The sequence below is a fragment of the Lichenostomus cassidix genome, chromosome 5 (assembly GCF_008360975.1).
Source record: "Lichenostomus cassidix isolate B80296 chromosome 5, HeHo_3.0, whole genome shotgun sequence".
Lineage (NCBI taxonomy): Eukaryota > Metazoa > Chordata > Aves > Passeriformes > Meliphagidae > Lichenostomus > Lichenostomus cassidix.
This window is the reverse complement of record NC_139486.1, coordinates 41,580,059-41,599,132: the sequence shown is the minus strand read 5'-3', so window position 1 is coordinate 41,599,132 and position 19,074 is coordinate 41,580,059. Positions and strand designations below refer to the sequence as shown.

The window sequence follows — 19,074 nt, the reverse complement described above, 5'->3', positions numbered from 1 at the left end:
AGAGAAATGTGACATTTGAATGTCTTCTCAAAGTTCATTCAGACTATGCAAACCCCTTCTATTTAAACAGTTTGTTCCAAAGCGAACCTCACCACAGACAAGGTGTCTAGCAAACAAGACCTTCCATTTTCTTTGCCTACAATTAATTAGATTTTAGAAGCAAATAAATTACAGTGAGCACTTTCAAAATTCAGAGGACTTGCACTAATCATGGAATCCTAAATAAAAAATATGAAAGAAAAAGGAAAACTCCTCTTTTGAAAGATTTATGGGCTGGGTTTTCTTCCAGCTGGAAATCTAGTTTAGGTTACAGGTCTAAAAGCAGTTGCCTTGCTCAGTTGAGTAAAACAACCTGCAGTGGTTGGTAAAGAGAATTAAGACCTTGAGGCATGTCGGGATTATACATTTATATCAGTAACTAGTGACAGCTAAAAATATTTTTTCTAACTGAACAGTGACTCTGATAGCAATAAATTCAATAGTCTTTCCATCTCACTTTTACCTGTAGCTGGAGAGCCACTAAATCAGAATTGTGAAATAATCTTTGTAGGTTTTTTTAATAAAGGATCATACCTGTCCTGGCTGCAGCTGGGATAGAGTCAATTTTCTTCCTAGTGGCTGGTGAAGTGCTGGGTTTTTTGCTTTTAGTATGAGAATAATGCTGAAAACACACTGATGTTTTAGTTGTTGCTAAAAAGTGCTCACCTTAAGCCAAAGATTTTAATCTCCCAGTGAGGAAGGTGTGTGGAAAACTGGAAGGGAGAATAGTGGGGCACCTGACTCAAACTACCCAAAGGGATAATCCATAACAGAATATCATGCTCAGTATATTAGCTTGGGGAAGTTGGCTGAGAGATGCTGATTGCTGCCTGTGGACATGCTGAGCTTCAGTCTGTGGGTGGTGAGCAGCTGTATTATGCATTACTTGTCTTTCTTTGCTTTTATTTTTCTCACTACCTCTTTTTGTTGCTTCTCTTTTCATTACCAGTATTAATACAATTGTATTTTATCATATTTTGGTTATTAAAATGTTTCTTATCCCACAGGTTTTCCCTTTTTCCAGTTCTGCTCCCCATCCTACTGGGGGCTGAGGTATGAGCAAGCAGCTGTGTGGTGTGGTAGTTGCCAGCTGGGGTTCAGCCAGGACTGCTAGTGAAGGGTAAATTATTGGCAGAGGGGAAAAACTAGGAATGAGCTGGTAGTGAAAGCAACAGAAAATGAAGGTTTGATTGGCTGAGGAAGGTCCATGTGAACATCATCCAATGTGCCTGGAAAAAGATTGCAAGACACTCACACACACTGTGATTCAATGGAATATACTAGAATTTCTTTAATAGAAATGCAATGCTTGTTTTTTGTATGTTTTGGAAATATTATGATAGAATCATAGAATGGCTTGGGTTGGAAAGAAACTTCACTGATCATCTAGTCCATTCTCCTGAAAGCCCAGTAGCAAGGAATGTTTGGTACTGCCTTTCTCTAAAGAAAAATACCATGGCCAACACCATCCCTTTGATCAGTATTACGGAAAACAAATCCATGAAAATATAAATTATTTGTTACGTTTTTCCACTTTGAGTTGTTTGTCTCCCTTTAAAAAGGCTGAAGCTGGATTTATATACATCCTCTACCTCCCATAAGACTTGCTTCAAGTTTGTTAGGATAAACCACAAACAGCCAGAATATGAGATAATAAGACCTTTCCAATGACCAACAGCAAAAATTAGTTAAGTGAATCATTATTCAGTCCGTCTCTTCATTCTTTAAGCTAAGACAGAACATGCTGATAAACAGCTTTTCTTCTCTCCTATTAATATGGATAGTGGTAGAATATTTAACTTTTCATTAGCCCAGTCCTGTATTTGCGTAATAGGATCTACAACATAAATTAGATTTTCCATGCTACATGTTTATGGTTTTGGTGTCTTTTTCCTTAAGCAAGTTAAATTCTATGGTGAAAAAATTCTGCACAGCAGCTATTAAAGCAGAAAAAAAAAATTACCCTAAACTGAGCTCTGAAATCCACAATTATGGTACCTAAAAAACAATTGAGATTCATAATAATGAAGAGTATTCAGTCTACTATAGTAGCAGCTACTAAATTTCAAATTTTAAGCCAAATACTCACCTGCCCAAAAAGGGATGTCAGGCAACTATTTTTAAAATCTTTGTCACATTGCAATACCAATAATTACCACCCACTTGCACAGACATTCTTCATTAAACTAGAAAACAGATTAACCAAACTTCCCAACATTAGTCATGTGTCCAGAGGAAGATGAATACTAATCCCATGGTAGCATCTTACTGAAGAACACAAACTGTATGGGTGTATGGTCAACTGTCAACAGCCATCATCACTAAAGACATGAGAAGGAACAAACAAATAACAGTTTAGGTTGCTGTCAATCACACAATCCCATTTATGCAGTCTTGGGGGTAGGGAAAATAAATCTTTTCTCCAAGGTGAAATTTCAAAGATAGAAACATCCTTATCAACTATTGATCGGGTGGTGTAAAAATAGTCTACCTGAAACAAACATTATTCACATCACCATGTGAAAATTCAAATTTAATATTAGTAATATCTAAGAGGTATTTGTTTTTGTTAATGAGAACGTTTTACAATAGGCAAGATAGACAGAAACTGACGCCCAGGCTGGCAGACACCTGGTGATCCAGAAAAGTGTCCAGTCACCAAACTGCTCAAGGGACTGTTCTTTTATCTCAATATTTTGAGATATTATTGGAACTAAAAATAGTCTTAAGTGGTGGTAATGGCAATTTTTTGGCAATTTTTTTTCATTATTATATCTCAGTATCTTCACATAACCAGAATTAAAATGTACTATATGACACTGTTTCTGGAGCTACATTCTTGTTCTCTATCAAGAGTACTGTGCAGATCTCTGTTTCAAGTCATTAACTTTATTGGAATGAAAATATTTTAAAGCCTTCATCTCTCCCCTACTTTCTTTTCCATCCAGGTCTATCCCTTCCTTCCTTATCTCCAAGATACCATCAAAATGCTTCGCTTTAAGTTCTTCATATTCCAAACATAGTCCTCTCCAAGTTATCTGCATCTCTCCACTGCACTGCCAACAAAGGGATTTTACGAGGACCCTTTCTCATCACTGCCAGAAGCCCAACTGCCCCATAATTTATCCATGAACACCAATAGATTTGACTATCCTGCAACAGTAAATATTTCTTGTTTTTCCATAGAATCTTGTCTACTGCAACTCCCTCATGTGTTTCTAAATGCTGCACTGCCTAATCACTTACATATTTTTCATCTATGCACGTGTTTTCCTTAACTTGTAGCACTTTTGATTTATCTTCACACAATTTTAAATGTTTTCTTTTTGGGTCATTTCTTCCCATAAGAGCTGTGAAAATGGTACATTCCAATACTGTGTTCTCAAGCATCCAACAGTTCTCCCAAGATGTTGTCACATACAAATATATTCATTATTACTTCACACACATTCTTAATGAAAATACTAAATCAAAGGAATAAGAAATCCTTCTGCTTCTTTAATTAATGGTAATAAACTTTTCACCACTATGTTGACTAGGCACAAAGAACACCAATTAGTGTCTCACTGTGCTAAACACTATGCAGCAAACCAGAAGCCCTTGGAAAAAAGCACTTGGTAATAGGTACACACAGAGACAACAAATGGATATAGATTAACAGCCAAAAAATATATTTGAAAGTATATTTAAATTTTTTTGTATCTCAGCACATCTGAGATAACAGAATTCACACGTACAGAACAGAAACCCAGGAGAACCCATTGCGTGAACTTGCAGCGTATGTGTTGCCACACTGCATTGGCCTATATATGCACTCTCCTTTTTTGTGGAAAAACTTCTAAGGAAATCTGCTTTATATTCATAAATTGAGAATTCAGGTGGGAGATTGAGACCCAGCAGTTATGTAACAGAAATAAAAACATTTTGTGTGACAGAGGTCACAATTCTGATGACATAGATACACCTGAGTCTGTGAGGAACAAACATTACACTGATGCACAGATATTGCATAATATGTTATCTTGTAAGTAGCTACAAACCCTTTCACCTCTGGTCAATTTGAACTTGCCATAGCAAGGCTGCTGCTCACAACACATGAAATGCCAGAGAAAAGTTTGTGCACATGATGGTGATGATGGTGTTTATATATATGTGCAATTAATAGTTCAATTTCGAGCACAAAAACTGCTGCTGGAGGGACAAGTACCATAAATCAACTTCAGAACAGTGAGAAATGATTCCCAGTACCTAAGGGTACATATTTCAGCCATGTGCAAGCTTGGAACAAAACAGTAGCTTTAATAGATTCAAAAGATAGAATCCATATCATCTGTTAGACCTATAGCATATGCTGCAAAGAAAGAGGGTTTTTTTTTCCCTTTTGTGGGAGAAAAAAACCCACAAACCAAAAAACCCTATTTTAAGTTCATTGTTATCTGACAATTAAAGCCTGTAATCACAATGCTTAACATAACATAGCAGGGTATATTTCTTATAGGTTTGTTTGGTGGGGGTTTTGTGGGTGTTTGCATTATTTGTTTGGTGGGGTTTTTTCTGTTGGTTTGTGAGGTTGGGGTTTTCTGCTTGTTCTCTAAGTCTTCCCAGTGATGGCTTAATGGGAAGAATGAAAACACCCAGAAGCTCAGAATGGTTGAGGCTGGAAGTCACCTCTGGACATCATCTAAGTTCAATTTCCTTGCTCAAGCAGAATCACCTGGAGAGGGTTGGCCAGGACCATGTCTAGGTGGTTTTCCAGTATCTCCAAAAATATTGTACAACCTCTCTGGGCAACATATTTGGGAATCAATCACCACACAGCTAGAACTTTTTCCTTTTGAAAAACTAGATATTCTAGTTCTTCAAATTTGTGCCTGTTTCCTCTTGTCCTTTCACTGGGCACCACCTGCAAGAGTCTGATTCATCTTTTTTTCCTTCCCATCAAGTATTTACACATATTGATAAGATGTCGCTGTTAAGGAACTGTTAAGAAATGTGACAATTTTGATTGAGTGCAGGAGTGAAGTACAGAAAAAAACCACAGCACAGCAGGCTCTTTAAAACAAAAATACCAAACAAACATTGCCCCCATGATGATTTTGTATTTTGAATCACATATGATGAAACTAATTTCAATAAATATAAAGTTCAGTATTTGGCATTGTGTTCAGTGCTTATGAAACCAAACTCCTTTTGCAAGGGTTCTTCTTTATAAAAAGTTTCATTATGTTCAGGTTGCTGGTTGTTTGGGTGTTTTGGGTTTTTTTGGCTCATTTGAGCTTTATATGATAGAAACACTGGAGGAGGATTTAAAAAAAAAAAATCATATGTTTTTTTCTCCATATTACCAAGTACACCCACGTGAAGCAATTTTAACACGTTTTCCTAAGCAGGTCTGTGCGACTTGAGGATCTCTGAGATCTGGTCAGATGAAAGAGGAAATGTCCAGCACCTCTGTCGTTTTAGGTGGTGTAGCCCCGACCCTTCTCGCACAGTGAGATGGGTGAACATTCCAGATACACGGGGTAGCCACAAGGCTATTACAGACTGGAAAATTAGCCATTTTAGATAATAAAATACATAAAGGAGATCCCGTTCCTTCACCCAGCACCTCTGATAATCTCTCATGCTCCGAGAGATGATCCCAGCATGACACCTAGTGGCAGCAGCATTTTTAACCCCGTCAGTGCCTTTTCAGAAGGTTCCTTACTGCTTCCAAAACATTCACACCTATTTTTAAGTTTGTTCTAATTTACCTGCAGTACCTTGAATTCACAGAAAGTAAAAGGCATGGTTTCAAAAATCATGAAACTGCTTTGTTTTCTCCCCTCCAAGCCAGAGTTTACTGAGACATATCAGGACCCTTTGTTAACTACTCATAGCTGGAGACAACCAAATATCCAGTTACTATTTTTTTCTTCATAATTTTTTAAAATTCTGCTTCTGATAACACTCTCAGGAACAGGAATTACTCAACTAAGTGGTCTTAATGATGCTGTAATACTCTTTTCATGATGAGGTTTAATAGTACACACCAATTTTCCAAATACTGCTTTGCTACCATAATTAAACATGAGATCTATAAAAATATTTAAGCAACTAATTCCCTCTGTCTCCCTAAGTCAGGAGATCCTGACATGCAGCCTGAAATATATCACACTGTTGTATGCATATAAAGTAGAATTTATATAGATGGGTGTAACAGGTATTATGTCTAGGATAATATGTGTTAGAGAGATTAATGATAATGGCCAGATTATACACACACACTCAAGGTTGTAACCCTTTAAACAATAATATTGCCTTGTATTGTCCAATATCTTCTCTGTTCCCCAAATGATACTTTGATATTAACTTCTTAAACCCCTCATTGAAAAATAATTTATAGAACCAATAGGACTGTGCTCATCTCTACAATTAGTATAAATTCAAAATGACCACAAATAATAAGAAGGAAAAGAAAGATTTTTCCCCAAAACGATAGGCCACTATTATTTGACCTGAAGTAATAATTGCCTTGCTGTTGTATTGGATTTACACAGCAAGGTTTTGGTAGTGAGTGGGCTACAGGGATGCCTCCTGTGGGAAACTGCTAGCAGCTTTCTCCAGCCAGATCCAAGACAGACCTGCTGCTGGCCAAGGCCAGGCCCATCAGCAAGAGTGACAGCAGCATTGTGACAAAACATTTAAAGAAGGATGAGAAGAAAACAGGGCAGAGAGAGAAGTGAACACATGTGGGGCAAAGAGCTCTGCAGACACCCAGGGCAGTGATTAAGGAGGGGCAGGAGGTGCTCCAGGCACTGAAGCAGAGACTCCTCTGAAGCCCGTGGAGGTCCAAGGTGGAGAACGTGGATGGCCAAAGCAGGCTGGGACATCATGGGAAGCCTGTGCTCAACAAGGCTCCTGGCAGGACTTGTGACCTGCAGGGAACCCATGTCAGAACAGCAGTGACTGCACCCCTTGGAAAGGATCCATAAATATTTTCCATTACCCCACTCTGAATTTGATTGGCAATAAATTGAATTAAATTCCCCAAGTCAAGTCTGTTTGGCTCATGACAGTAATTTGTGAGTAATCTCTCCCTGTCCTTAACTCAACTCATGAGCCTTTCATTATATTTTCTCTCCCCTGTGCAGCTGAAGAGAGGAATGACTGAGTGGCTTTGAGAGCACCCAGTGTCCAGTCAGAGTCAATGCCCCACACCCATGATAAGAGCAATGTTACTCCCCTCAGCTGTATGGACCAGGGAAAGGCTATTGCAGAAGTAATTTCCTTGTCCTTCAAATCAAAACAGTATCTTTTTTTTTTTTTTTAAAGGGCAACAATAACAACAACAACAACAACCCAACAAACCACAGCAGCACTAAAGCAAGACTCATTAATTTCATTAAATTTCCAGGTGAGAAGAGGATTTCATAATATCACTCTCTCTACAGCAGTCCAGGACTTAATATAGGAAAAACAATTTCAAACACACTTTCAAATTTGGGGAAATGCATTTTTAGATTGCAGTTTTGTCCTTGAGGCTCAGTGTTCCTTATTAATATATGCAAATACGCTTACCAAGTAGAAAGAAAAAAATAAACTAAGAATATTTCTTAAAAAAGACAGCACTTTGGTATTTTCTTTATTACTCTTTACCAATCCCCCAAACACTAAACCACTAAATACACAAAATAAACAGAGTAGTTTTTTGATGTGGGTTTTTTTTTTGGGGGGGGAGTTGTTGGTTTTTTGTTCTGTTTTTGTTAGTGGGAAAGGGGGACAGAATGCATGCATGTGGAGGTGGTGGTAATTTTTTTTCTTAGAACATTAGAATTACAAATATCTTAAAAATATCTGCACACAATTGTGTGTAACAGCCTTGTTTTTCCTAATTTGTGACATGTGAACAGGTTCAGATGAACCCTGTGCCTCATCAGACTGGTTGGATTCTGGAGCTAATGTGGCTTTAATACCTAGGTAGTGAAGGAGAGTGTTGCCTTCCAGGGCATCTCATCCAAGGATTCACACCTTTCTAAAGTGTTTCAGAAAAGCTTAAGAGCAGGAACACAGTCAGTTTGCTAATGGTCTTGTGATGCACTAAACCAGAAAACACTGCATATTATAAAGACTTTTCAGTCTAACAAAGAAAGGCACAATATATATAAATATGTATAAACCCCAACAGCTGGAAACAGTCAGTAAAACTCTAACCTTAAAAAAAGCATCAACACAAATTAGTGGCAGCAACACGTGAAACTACACTGAGATGGACAGATGGACTACTGGAGAAATAATAAATCGTTCCCAACCAGTCTTTAAGGTAAGATTGCTTTCTAAATAAGTTGCTACAATGTTAGGCATACAAGATACAATCACTAAGAAATATTATAAACTCCAAAGAGGATGGGATGCTAAAAAGAGGGTTTAATCATGAGAGAAATTATATTCCAGAACAAATTTTCAGCAAGAAGACTGATGCCTCATCTTCTCTTTATTTGATATAAATAGAAAAATTATTTTCAAGCAAGCTTATTATCCAAGACCAATACCTGATCTTGCTGGCTCAAAACATCTCCTTGTCATATACAAATTATTTAAAATTTATTAATTTCCTTTTCTTGAAAAATTACAGAAAGCAGTAATTACTAGGAAGTACTAATTTTGCTGTTGTTATGAATATTGAAAAAATTCCTTGAGGCTCAAAAAACTGTCAAAACCCCCAGTGTGAAATAGTCTTCACAAGCAGCATCTGCTTTGGAAGTATACAGATTATAAAAAAAAAAAAAAAAAAAGCAGGAACTGCGAAACAAAACACATAAGCCAGGAGTACAAAACAGCAATAAAAATCTTTTGGTTTAGGTCACATATGAAGAATATGAGAACATCTATATGCCCTCTTTTTTCTATCTCTTAACAGTGACCAATAACCAATGTCTAAAAAAAAAAACCAAAATTTGAATGATTGCTCCCATGCATGTTCATTGCCTCCAGAAGAGAAAAGGGAAAGAAGAAGCACAACCCAAATCTTTTCTTTTTTGATCCAGCATTTTCAAGAATAACATCTGCATGGTGCACAATGGGTTTTGCCTTTTTTTTAGAAAAGATCAAGTATGTACCTGTAGGAAGAGGCAAATATATAATGTCTTAACTCTGGTAAGACAAAATGCCAAAATGGGATAATTAATGAAAAAATAACTTTAAAGAAACTGGGTATTACCACCATTTAAGACTATTTTTAGTTCAATACTTGAGCTGGTTAACTCTCTAATAAGCTCACCTAATGTCCTTAATTGTCTATTTTTAAATTATAATTTTAGCAAACTACTGAGCTGGCAAAGAGATACTATTCAGATCAATTCCTTTTACTTCAAGTTAATGCCAAGTCATTTTACCATTTGGACATTTACCTCTAACAAATGAGTCACCACCACCAAAATACTTAATTGGTGTCACATGAAGAATTGCCTGAAGAGCAAAATAAGTGTCAGTTTTTCACAAGTCTCTAGGCAAAATATGAGCAGTAAGCCCCATTTTCAGAAGAAATTGCTCATCTCATTTAATTGAAGCTTAAAAACATAGGCACATAGCTTAAGTATGATAAGCTTAATGAACTACTGCATTTGAGCTGTGTCAGAGTAAATAATACAACTCATGTTCTTCACACCAGCCAAGAGACCTCTCTCCAACCTATCTGGACCCATAACAGACTTTCAGAAGATTCCATCACTGTCCCTTACCATCAGCCAGAAGTTGGCAGCTTCACAACTCAGCCAGAGTTACCTCAGTTAAATACAACAGGACAACGTTTTAGCTGCTTCAGACACTTAACACTCCAAACCATATTACTGGATTATTTAAGCTAAAATGACTGATGTTCAGTTCAGTGGATAAGGATCCCTCCCCTAAGTGACGTTCTGCTGACTATGATTTTGGGGTGCAGCACCTACAAGAATTTCAGACCAGAGTTTAGGGCTCTAATAGCACCTGCTCTAGCCATGGCAGAGTGATCCTACCTCAAAAGCTCCCCAGCATTAGCAAAACTTCTTCAATTAAGTGACATATCAGAAAGTATTTTAGGTGCCAAAGAATATAATATTTAATTTGAAACCTAAGAATTGAGTAAAAATAAAATCAATTTCATTTACTTTCATATAATTTACAGATACCATCTAAGGGAAAGTGTAAAAAAGTTTTAGAGAATCAAATTAATGATTTCCGTATACTTAATATAGGCACAATGCAGTTCAATTTTCATGCTTCACAGCAGAAACTAAACCTGAGCTTCACAAAGAAATTTTTCCAAGATCAATAACTCCCTATCTTGGAGTGGCCTGTACATTTTGAAAAACACCAAACATTCTCTGGCCTCAAGAAAAAATAAGTAGATATATCACTAGTCTGAGAAAATAGGGCAGTTCCTAGGTATGCTCTTAACTTAAATCTGGTTGGATGACCATAAACAGGAGGGGACTTGCCATTGTTTCTTTCTCCCACTTGCCTAGGGCAGCATGGAACAGGAGGAGGAGTTATTTATGAGGTTTTTTTAGGTAAGCTTGTTTCAATCAAATTTCACTGTAACCAATGTTGTTACCTTACAGAGCTTCAGCAGACAGAAATTGCTGATCTCATTTATGAGTGACTTTTCAGATGATGGAGGAGGACATTGTCGGCACAGTGACAAAGGAAGATTGAATTGTTATAGCCCTGTTAAAACTGGCTTCAAGATAAAAGGGTCATCACCAAACCCCACTGAGGTGACTTTGTACAAGTACATTACTGCACCATAAAAGCAGGTGTGGATCATTCGGATGTGACATTGTATAAGTCATCCATTGAAGTCCTACATGTTCTACAACACATGGCTGTTACCAGTAAGAGCCGATCTTTGCAAACACTCTTAAAAGCTAGACTGTTATTTTCTGTATTTATAGACAGCAACAATGAAATTAGCATTTTTTTAAAGCATTTTCATTGCTCAGGTAAGGCACTGAGGAAACATTAAAGACAAAAGCTTAATAGAAGTAATTATTAATAATGAGATATAAACATTTTAAAGTCAGCCTTTTGATCCATGTAATATAGTAGTCATTAATAGATAGGACTGAAATAATTACCTTAATTTATTAGCATCTTTAATGAGATTATTTTTCTGACTTGAGATAACAGATACACATTAAAACACTTCAAAAGTGAATTCTGTTTCACTATGATCATTTTCTCAGAGTAGGAGGTTTATTAAGTTTGAATAGCATATGCCGTGAAGATACAGTACTGTAAAACCTCTGTTAAAAAGTTCAGGTATGATAATGACAAAGTGGAGAATTAGAGTGAGTGTGAGTGTGAGCAACATTGTCCAGTTGTGAAGTTTAATCCAAAATTTCAAGATCATCCTCCTCTTTGGGTTTAATATCTACAGAAACTAGATATTATTTTATATTTTAAACCCAGAGTTGGGATGACCTCAGAACTGTAAAGATGTTAAAAACTCAGAGCTCATGAACAAGATGCTGGAATCATGGGGGATATCATACCCTTACCACTCTTAGTAAGGAGCTGAGGGGCCCAGACCTGAGACTCTGGGCTATGGAGAATCTCTCCATGCTTCCAGTCCTGCCAGATGACAGGACCATGAGGTCCCAGATTCAGGACTTGCCACAGAAGCAGGATCCAGGACTCCTGCTCGAGATCTCTGGGTCTATCTGCCAGTACAACAGGTCTCAGATCAGGAAAAGATTGATAACAAGAAATTATAATAATGCTACACATAACACTACATTAAGGGACCTCCACTATGGTTTTCTTACCACCAGTGTCCTAGATGTCCTAGTGTCCACCTGGGACTGGAAAGCCTTGAAAGACAATACATGGATTACCAGGCTAAGGAATCCTGACATCTCAACAGACTGAAGAATTTCTTTGTTCTAGTGCTTCCCCCAGCCCAGAAATACTGATGTCTGGCAAGTTCCAGAGTCAGAATCAGTCCAGGCAGCAGAGCTGTCTGCACATTCTGACACTACTCTTCAACAGGTAGGAAGAAAATCAAACAGATCTCAAAACACAATTTAAATCATAAATTCAACAAACTCTGTAATTCTATGAAATACAAGAAAATGTAACTTCTTTCTAAAACACTTAATAGTGGGAAATTCTTAAACTCAATACCAACCCCATTAAAAATCAGCATTCAGAGAAGATCAACAGAAAGAATTAAAATTGGAGTGAAATTCCCAGTTCAACTGAATAGGCACAAAAACAATGTGGACAGGATGCCTTCAAAGGAGAAATTAAAGGAACATTCAGTTCCTGTCACTGTCTCAGGGACAAAATGCTCTGGGGACAAGTTGCAGAAACCTCACAGCTCAAAGAGGGTCTGGAAGTAGCCCAGGCCTACAAATGAAGCTGCAGGGTCAAATGCCCTAGAAGCTACAGGGTCAACTCTAGAAGCAAAAGCCAACCTCAGAGCCTACAGAAGCTACATTGAGAGAGAGTGACCTAATTTTACTAGAAAAAGAAGGATGCCAAAGATCCAAGTAGATAGATATCCTGAAATTTTGAAGACACAGAGGGAGCCTATTGTAAAATAATTGTTACGGTCCCTACATTTGGATAAAGGACATATAAGAGAAAAGATCGAATACTGAAGGTGTCACACTTCCTGGGAATGTCACCCAGGACTGTACTCTGAGTTTAATTTTAGACTACCTGCACCATGCCCCACCAACTATTCATGTTTTCCATGCTTACAGTCTGAAAGAACTATTTAACGTCTGTGTCCAAAACACAGATTAAAATTCAGGTAAATAATTTCATCCAAATAGATTTTTTTCTTTGTTTTCTTTTCTGACAAGTATCTGCATGTCTGGATTTCAGTCAGAACTGTGTGGGTTTTCATACAGGATTCATCACTATAGTAACCAAGAACAAATCACCAAGTGTGAGGGGTTTTCTGTTTCCCTCTTTTTTCTGTTTTTGTTTGCTTTTACCTTTAAAACTGTCAGTGAAATGGGACACAGTGAGATGGTTGAGGTTCTCAGAAGCTTCCACAGAATTCCAGTGACATTTGGGTTTATAAGCCCTCTAGAACCCACCAGAAATCCCTGCATAAATAGAATTATGTAGGAATTTTCTGCAGTGCTTTAAGCCCATGACTACAATACGATTTAATGTCATTCCTAACAATTTTATTAATAGGAAGCACAGGGTAGATGAAACGTTGTACTCACCAGTTTTCTAGCCTCATGTCCCTGATGAAAATGTGAATGATTTTGAGATTAGTTACTAAACATACCAAGGACCACTGATCACCGGTTAAACAGATTATAAAAAGCCTGAGCCAAACAATTTGAATAAAATCCAGGGATAAATATTGCCTGTCTTTTGTAATCATTTCGAGAAAACATTTTAAGCAAAACAGGAGCTCTTTTTCTCACAGAAATATTCTAAAATGCAATGTTCCTCAAAACATATGCATAATTCAGCCACTGAAGACATCACTCAAGAAAAGGTGTTAACTGAAAGACCATATTTGTATGTGTGTCTATAAATAAATTTGTAATAAGACTCATTAAGATCTCAGGCTCTTCTGCAAATATCAACTGAAAGCAATTGCCTAGGTTTCTCTCAATGTTACCACAGAAAACTTTTATTTAGCATTTGTACTTATCTGCCAGCAATGTTCCTTATTTCTAATCTGGTGCTCTTAAAAAGAACTATGGACATGGAGATCCTGTAAAATGATTGCAGAATGTTTAATACAAGGAATATGGCACTTGTTTCACTTCCTTGCTAATCCCCTAATAACATACACTGCACTGAGGCACTGGAGCAGGTATTAGGAGTTTGCTGCAGTCAGAGATTTCTAACTGTTGAATGCAGCTCTAAGACCATTTGACATAATGTAGTGCAGGAACAGAATGACCAAAACTGTGCTTAATAAACAAAACCCCCAAGTCTGAATCATTGAAATCAATTTCAAAAATTAAAAACAGCATAGATGAAATGGGTGTCTGATGATCAAATTTCAGTCAACAACTATTATCAGCTAACACTGCATATGCAAAAGTGCAGGGAAATGACATTTGAAAAATCATAATGACTAAATTTCATCCTGAATGAAAGTTAAATTGAATCTACTCATATAGTCATTAAACAGAACAGTTTAAAATGCAAATGTCACAAACTGCTTAAGCCCATTATACAATTTCCACCCTTTACAAATTAAAATGTTTTCCTCCTGCGACCTTATCAGCACAGGAAAAATGTAACAGGGTAGGAAGACTTGTACATTTACTTGTGCAGGCAAGTAAATGCAAAACAAGATGACTGTATTAGTAAGAAAGTGTCATAAATAGAAATAGAGCAGTTCAGGTTCAGTTAATCTAGTCCAGTACTTTACCAAGCAACAAAGTACTTTAGGAATTTCACTTCTATTAGCTCATTTATAATGAAATTACTTTGCCATATCTGGTTGCTTCAAGAAAGCAGCTATTTGTATCCTGAAAAAAATCATACACTACACCAGATCCTGCTTACAGGAATGAGACCTCAAGTGGAATGACAGGACTCAGTAAAATCAGGACATACAGGGGCCTAACGAAGGGATGGCATAGCAGTAAAACTTCAGTGCTGTTTGTTCACAGCCTACAGGTTTGCATTATGGAATTGCTATAGAAATGTGCAGATAGAGTCCTACATTCAACTCCAGCACTTTTCTCTCTGTTGTCACCAATATTTACACAAGCTAGTATTGAAAATTACACAAAACTACTATTTATTGCCAGTTTCATCAGGTGAATTACATAATAAATAGAACGGAAATGAGGGAGAGCTGCACTATTATTGATTTATTAAAGCTGAGGATGAAGTGAACATTCTGCATAATCCAACTTCTGCCTGTCACTGCTTTGCATTTACACTGAGCTCATTAATTTGCATTTAATGAAAGTTAAACTTGTATTTGGCTAAGGCATATTTTCTAAAAGTGATAGAAATTATATCAACAGATAAGAAAATACACCTTCCATGACAGTTTATTTTAGCAGTTCATCATGTTCATTCACATTAAAAAGTACCCATTTCTAATTCAAATTTGGCTGACCTCAACCTTCTAGGGTAATTATCTCCTTTTATCTCCATATAAAACGAGAAAGAAGTTGTTACCTTTCCCAGCTTGATTAGAAAGCCCTACAGTATTTTGTAACAAGACATTTCTAACTATAGCATAGTTCAGGATTAGTTTCTCCCCTCCCAGTGAAAATTTCTATCAACATACTGATTCTAGTAACCAAAAGAGAGATGCAAAAGACTGAGATATAATGAAATGAGAAAAAGAATGAAGAATGATGGACTCAGAATACACCCAAATCTCACATAGAAAATACTTACTTCTCCAGCTGGCCAAGATGATAAACTGTTAACCAAATTAACTCTTCTTGGGATAAGCAGATGTGGGGGAAACTTAACATCTAGAAGTCACATGAGGTGGGCTCAGTCCTAATAATGTCCCTTAAGAGAGTGTTTGAAAAGTGAAAAATAAGCAGCATATGAATAAGTTTCAGGCCACATGAGGACATGAGGACAGAATAACCACTGCTTCCCTACTAAGAAAACTGTATACTTGTTGAAATGCTTTGCAAGGAACTGCTGAAAAAAGCAGAGTTAAGAGTCTGCATTCAGTTCCCCAGAGGCAGCAATCGGCTAAGATGACACTGGCTGATTAAAATGGATTCTCTATTTTATGCATAGAGGAGCTACAGAAAGAGGAGATTAGGGTATAAGACTAATGGGGCAGAACAGCTAGAGCTACAAAAAACTGTACTGCTGAATTATCACCCCAAGGACCAACCCATAAGCACGAAGGGTTTGGGCATACTAAAAAAGTCTGTACTCTGTCATATGAGTTTACCACCTTGTATATGTGGAAAATATGCCATCAGTACTTGTGGAATTAAAAACAAACAAAAAACAACTTCTTTTCCTTAGTAGCGTCTTCGGGGGGAAAAAAATTACTCAGCATTATAATATATAACAAGAAGGAATTAATGAAAACATTGACTCCATTAACAGCCATCCTGTACTTGTAAATAAGAATTACACAAGAAAATCTCTCAAATATGGAAAACATCAGATTAACAACCACCGTCCCCTGAAAGAGAGTGCCTAACTAATGAGGATAGATCTCATTTATGTCCACATGGACAGCTGTCTTAGAAAAAGATCCATGGATTCCTGATAACATTCTTTCAAACCAGTTACCGTAGCAACTGCCACCCCATACTCCCTTCCCTAAGGCACAAAGCATCTAATAAAATAATAATAATAGCAACAATAACAACAACAATACTATCTATTTCCACAATGTCTATCAGGAGAATAAGTTAGATTTCTGCTGAGAAACAGGGTTGACTCTTACAGTGGCGATTCAATCTATTGCAAACACATTATAATGTATTTTTTATTATTTATTTTGTTTTGTGAAATGGAAAACACAAATACACAACTCTCTAGAATCAGAGTGAACTTTCCTTTCATTCAAACTATTTGCTGCTGGTGGTAATGAGTTTCAGGAAGGAAAGCTGAGAAACACATAAAAGGGAAAAAGGAAACACAGCAAGAACAACCAAATAAGCTATAATTTTAACTTGTTGGTCAGGTGCTGTTTGTTATGAATTTATTTAGGCAGTCTTCCTGACAGGTGTTGAAAGAACTGGGAAAACCCATTACCTTTTCAAGTAAGGGATGCCCACTATCAAGATCAGTGACATCTATTCTTTCTTTGGCAGCAGTGATAAAGGAGTGTAGTCTTTTCTAGCTCTATGAAAATTCCAGGAGAGTAGAAAAAACAGATTTTTGCTACAACTACTCCAACAGAGCATGAGAATTTAACCAAGTAGTGCATCTGGTACAAAGCCTAGCAGAAATACCAGTGTATGATACAATAATAGTACCCTATAAATCCTCTCACTATTCCCTCATGGATAATGCATGACTCATATATGCTTCATGATGACTGTAAAACTGCTGAAAACCTATACAATTATTCTTTCACAGTAGATTAAACAGATTTACCCGTGTCTTATAATGTACCTATTAGTGGGCTGATATTCTTGAGTTATTCCAGAATCTGGTATTTTGATTATTCAACCCATGACAAAAAAAAAAAATTACAAATATATTCTCAGGAAAACATGCAGACCAGCAGGATAGTAGTAACGAGAATAGGTACATTGAGACAGAAATCTAAATATCAAAATGCAACAAACAACCTCCATGCACACATCCCATGTTTTTTAATACAACCTAGCATTAGACAATGGGTTCAAATTTCTGATAAGCAGTGTACTTTGTCTTGAAGTTGTAGACTTAGATATTTAGGAGCACCACATCTTGAGGGTGTAAAAGAAGCCTACGAAGTGTGGAAGTGATCTCAGTACTGCACTGTACTGCTGTTCAGGCCAGCACTGCTCGTATTTAATCCATTTGATCCAAAAGCGGGCTGAGAAGTAGTTTCAGATTTCTGCAGACAGACTTATAGATGGAAAACACACACTCATATGCGAGTTGTCTGTTTTTATTAGCAAAGCATAACTGAAAAAAATGAAGTCGTCAAACAAATTTCAGTTTCCTACAAATAAGGGAACCAACACTGAAATGGTCTAAAAGGTGAAGGAAAGGAGTCCCACCATCTCTCAGAATTCAGGGACTTAACCTTTAGGCTGTGAATGTGCTTTCCGGAAAGAGGTTGCAGTTTGTTTTTGAGAGAGAAAAATGCATACACAGAGTAGTGTCTTCCATGCTTTTGATCAGTGACTCCATTCTTGAATACTAGCAGTGAGGGAGACTCCACAACTTCTCTGGGCAATCTGTTCTGGTGCATGGTCACATGCACAGCAAAGAAGTTCTTCCTCATGCTCAGGTGGAACTTCCTGTGCATCCATTTCTGCCTGTTGCCTCTTTCTCTATTGCTTGCCACCACTGAGAAGAGCCTGGATCCAACTTCTTGACACCCTCCCCTCAGATACTGACAGACATTGGCAGGATCCCCTCTCAGTCTTTTCTTCTTGAAGCTAAACAGGCACAGCTCTCTCAACCTTTCCTCATAAGAAAGATGCTCCTGTCTTAGTCATCTTCCCAGTCCTCCACTGGACCCATCCAGGAGTTCCAAGTCTCTCTTCTCCTGAGGAACCCAGAGCTGTACACAGCACTCTAGATGGGCCTTACCAGGGCTGAGTAAAGCAGCAGGATCACCTCCCTCGACCTGCTGGCAATGCTCTTCCTGATACACTCCAGGATATCTTTGGCCTTCTTACTCAAATATTCCAATCCTAATCCCTTCCTACTTTACAACTTCTTTGAAATACCACACAGTTAAAACAGTATGGCATGCAATGCAAATCCGTAAGTAACTTTCCAAACAGGCAGCCCTAATAACACTAAGGCTAAAATATAGTATTGTAAATTCTGTATTTAATCAAGTTCAGAGAAAAAAATTAAAGAGAGCAGTGATAAAAAGTGGCAATGAGGAAGTAAACTGGCAAGCACAGAACAGCACCCCTCTATGTGATTCCCTGCACACCCTGATAATTTAAAAATTCAGAGGATCAAATTTGGACGTACAGCCTAGGAAGCAGCAATGAACGAGCATTATAGTGGTCTTGCTCCTTAGGAAAGTGTGAGCATGTCTAAAGCAGAATGCTTCAGCTGGCAGACTGACTGCATCAGTGTGTTACTTGCTTTGAGGGCACAGTTCCATTTTGTTTCAAAAGGATGCAGCTATGGGGTTGTGACACTCAGTGCCACTCCAGGAGGCTAAGTCTAAGCTAGACATCTACAGCAAAACTGCTTTCAGAGAGCAGTAGCTACTGTGTTGAGGTTCTGCACATCCTATTCCTTCTCCATCACTGAGAACAGTGCATATGCATGATTACACACAGACACACACAATAAACACAACCTACGCTTTTGCTGGTATTGGGGCTTCTTATGACACTGCGGATTTTCTCCCTGAGACTGCACTGGTTCCCTACATTACATCTATGCAAGCTTAGCACTGGT

At 37.5% G+C, this 19,074-nt stretch overlaps 1 protein-coding gene and 1 long non-coding RNA gene across 2 annotated transcripts in view; both read right to left on the bottom strand.

The window, feature by feature from the left end:
* The window catches only part of LRRC4C (leucine rich repeat containing 4C), a 477,061-nt gene that overhangs the window by 370,987 nt on the left and 87,000 nt on the right, over positions 1–19,074 (bottom strand). The window lies entirely within an intron of this gene.
* LOC146436466 (uncharacterized) lies at positions 5,279–7,832 on the bottom strand. Its single transcript, XR_014852905.1, has 2 exons — positions 6,392–7,832; positions 5,279–6,361 (listed from the first exon to the last, which is right to left on the bottom strand). It is a non-coding gene; the product is annotated as an uncharacterized LOC146436466 (long non-coding RNA).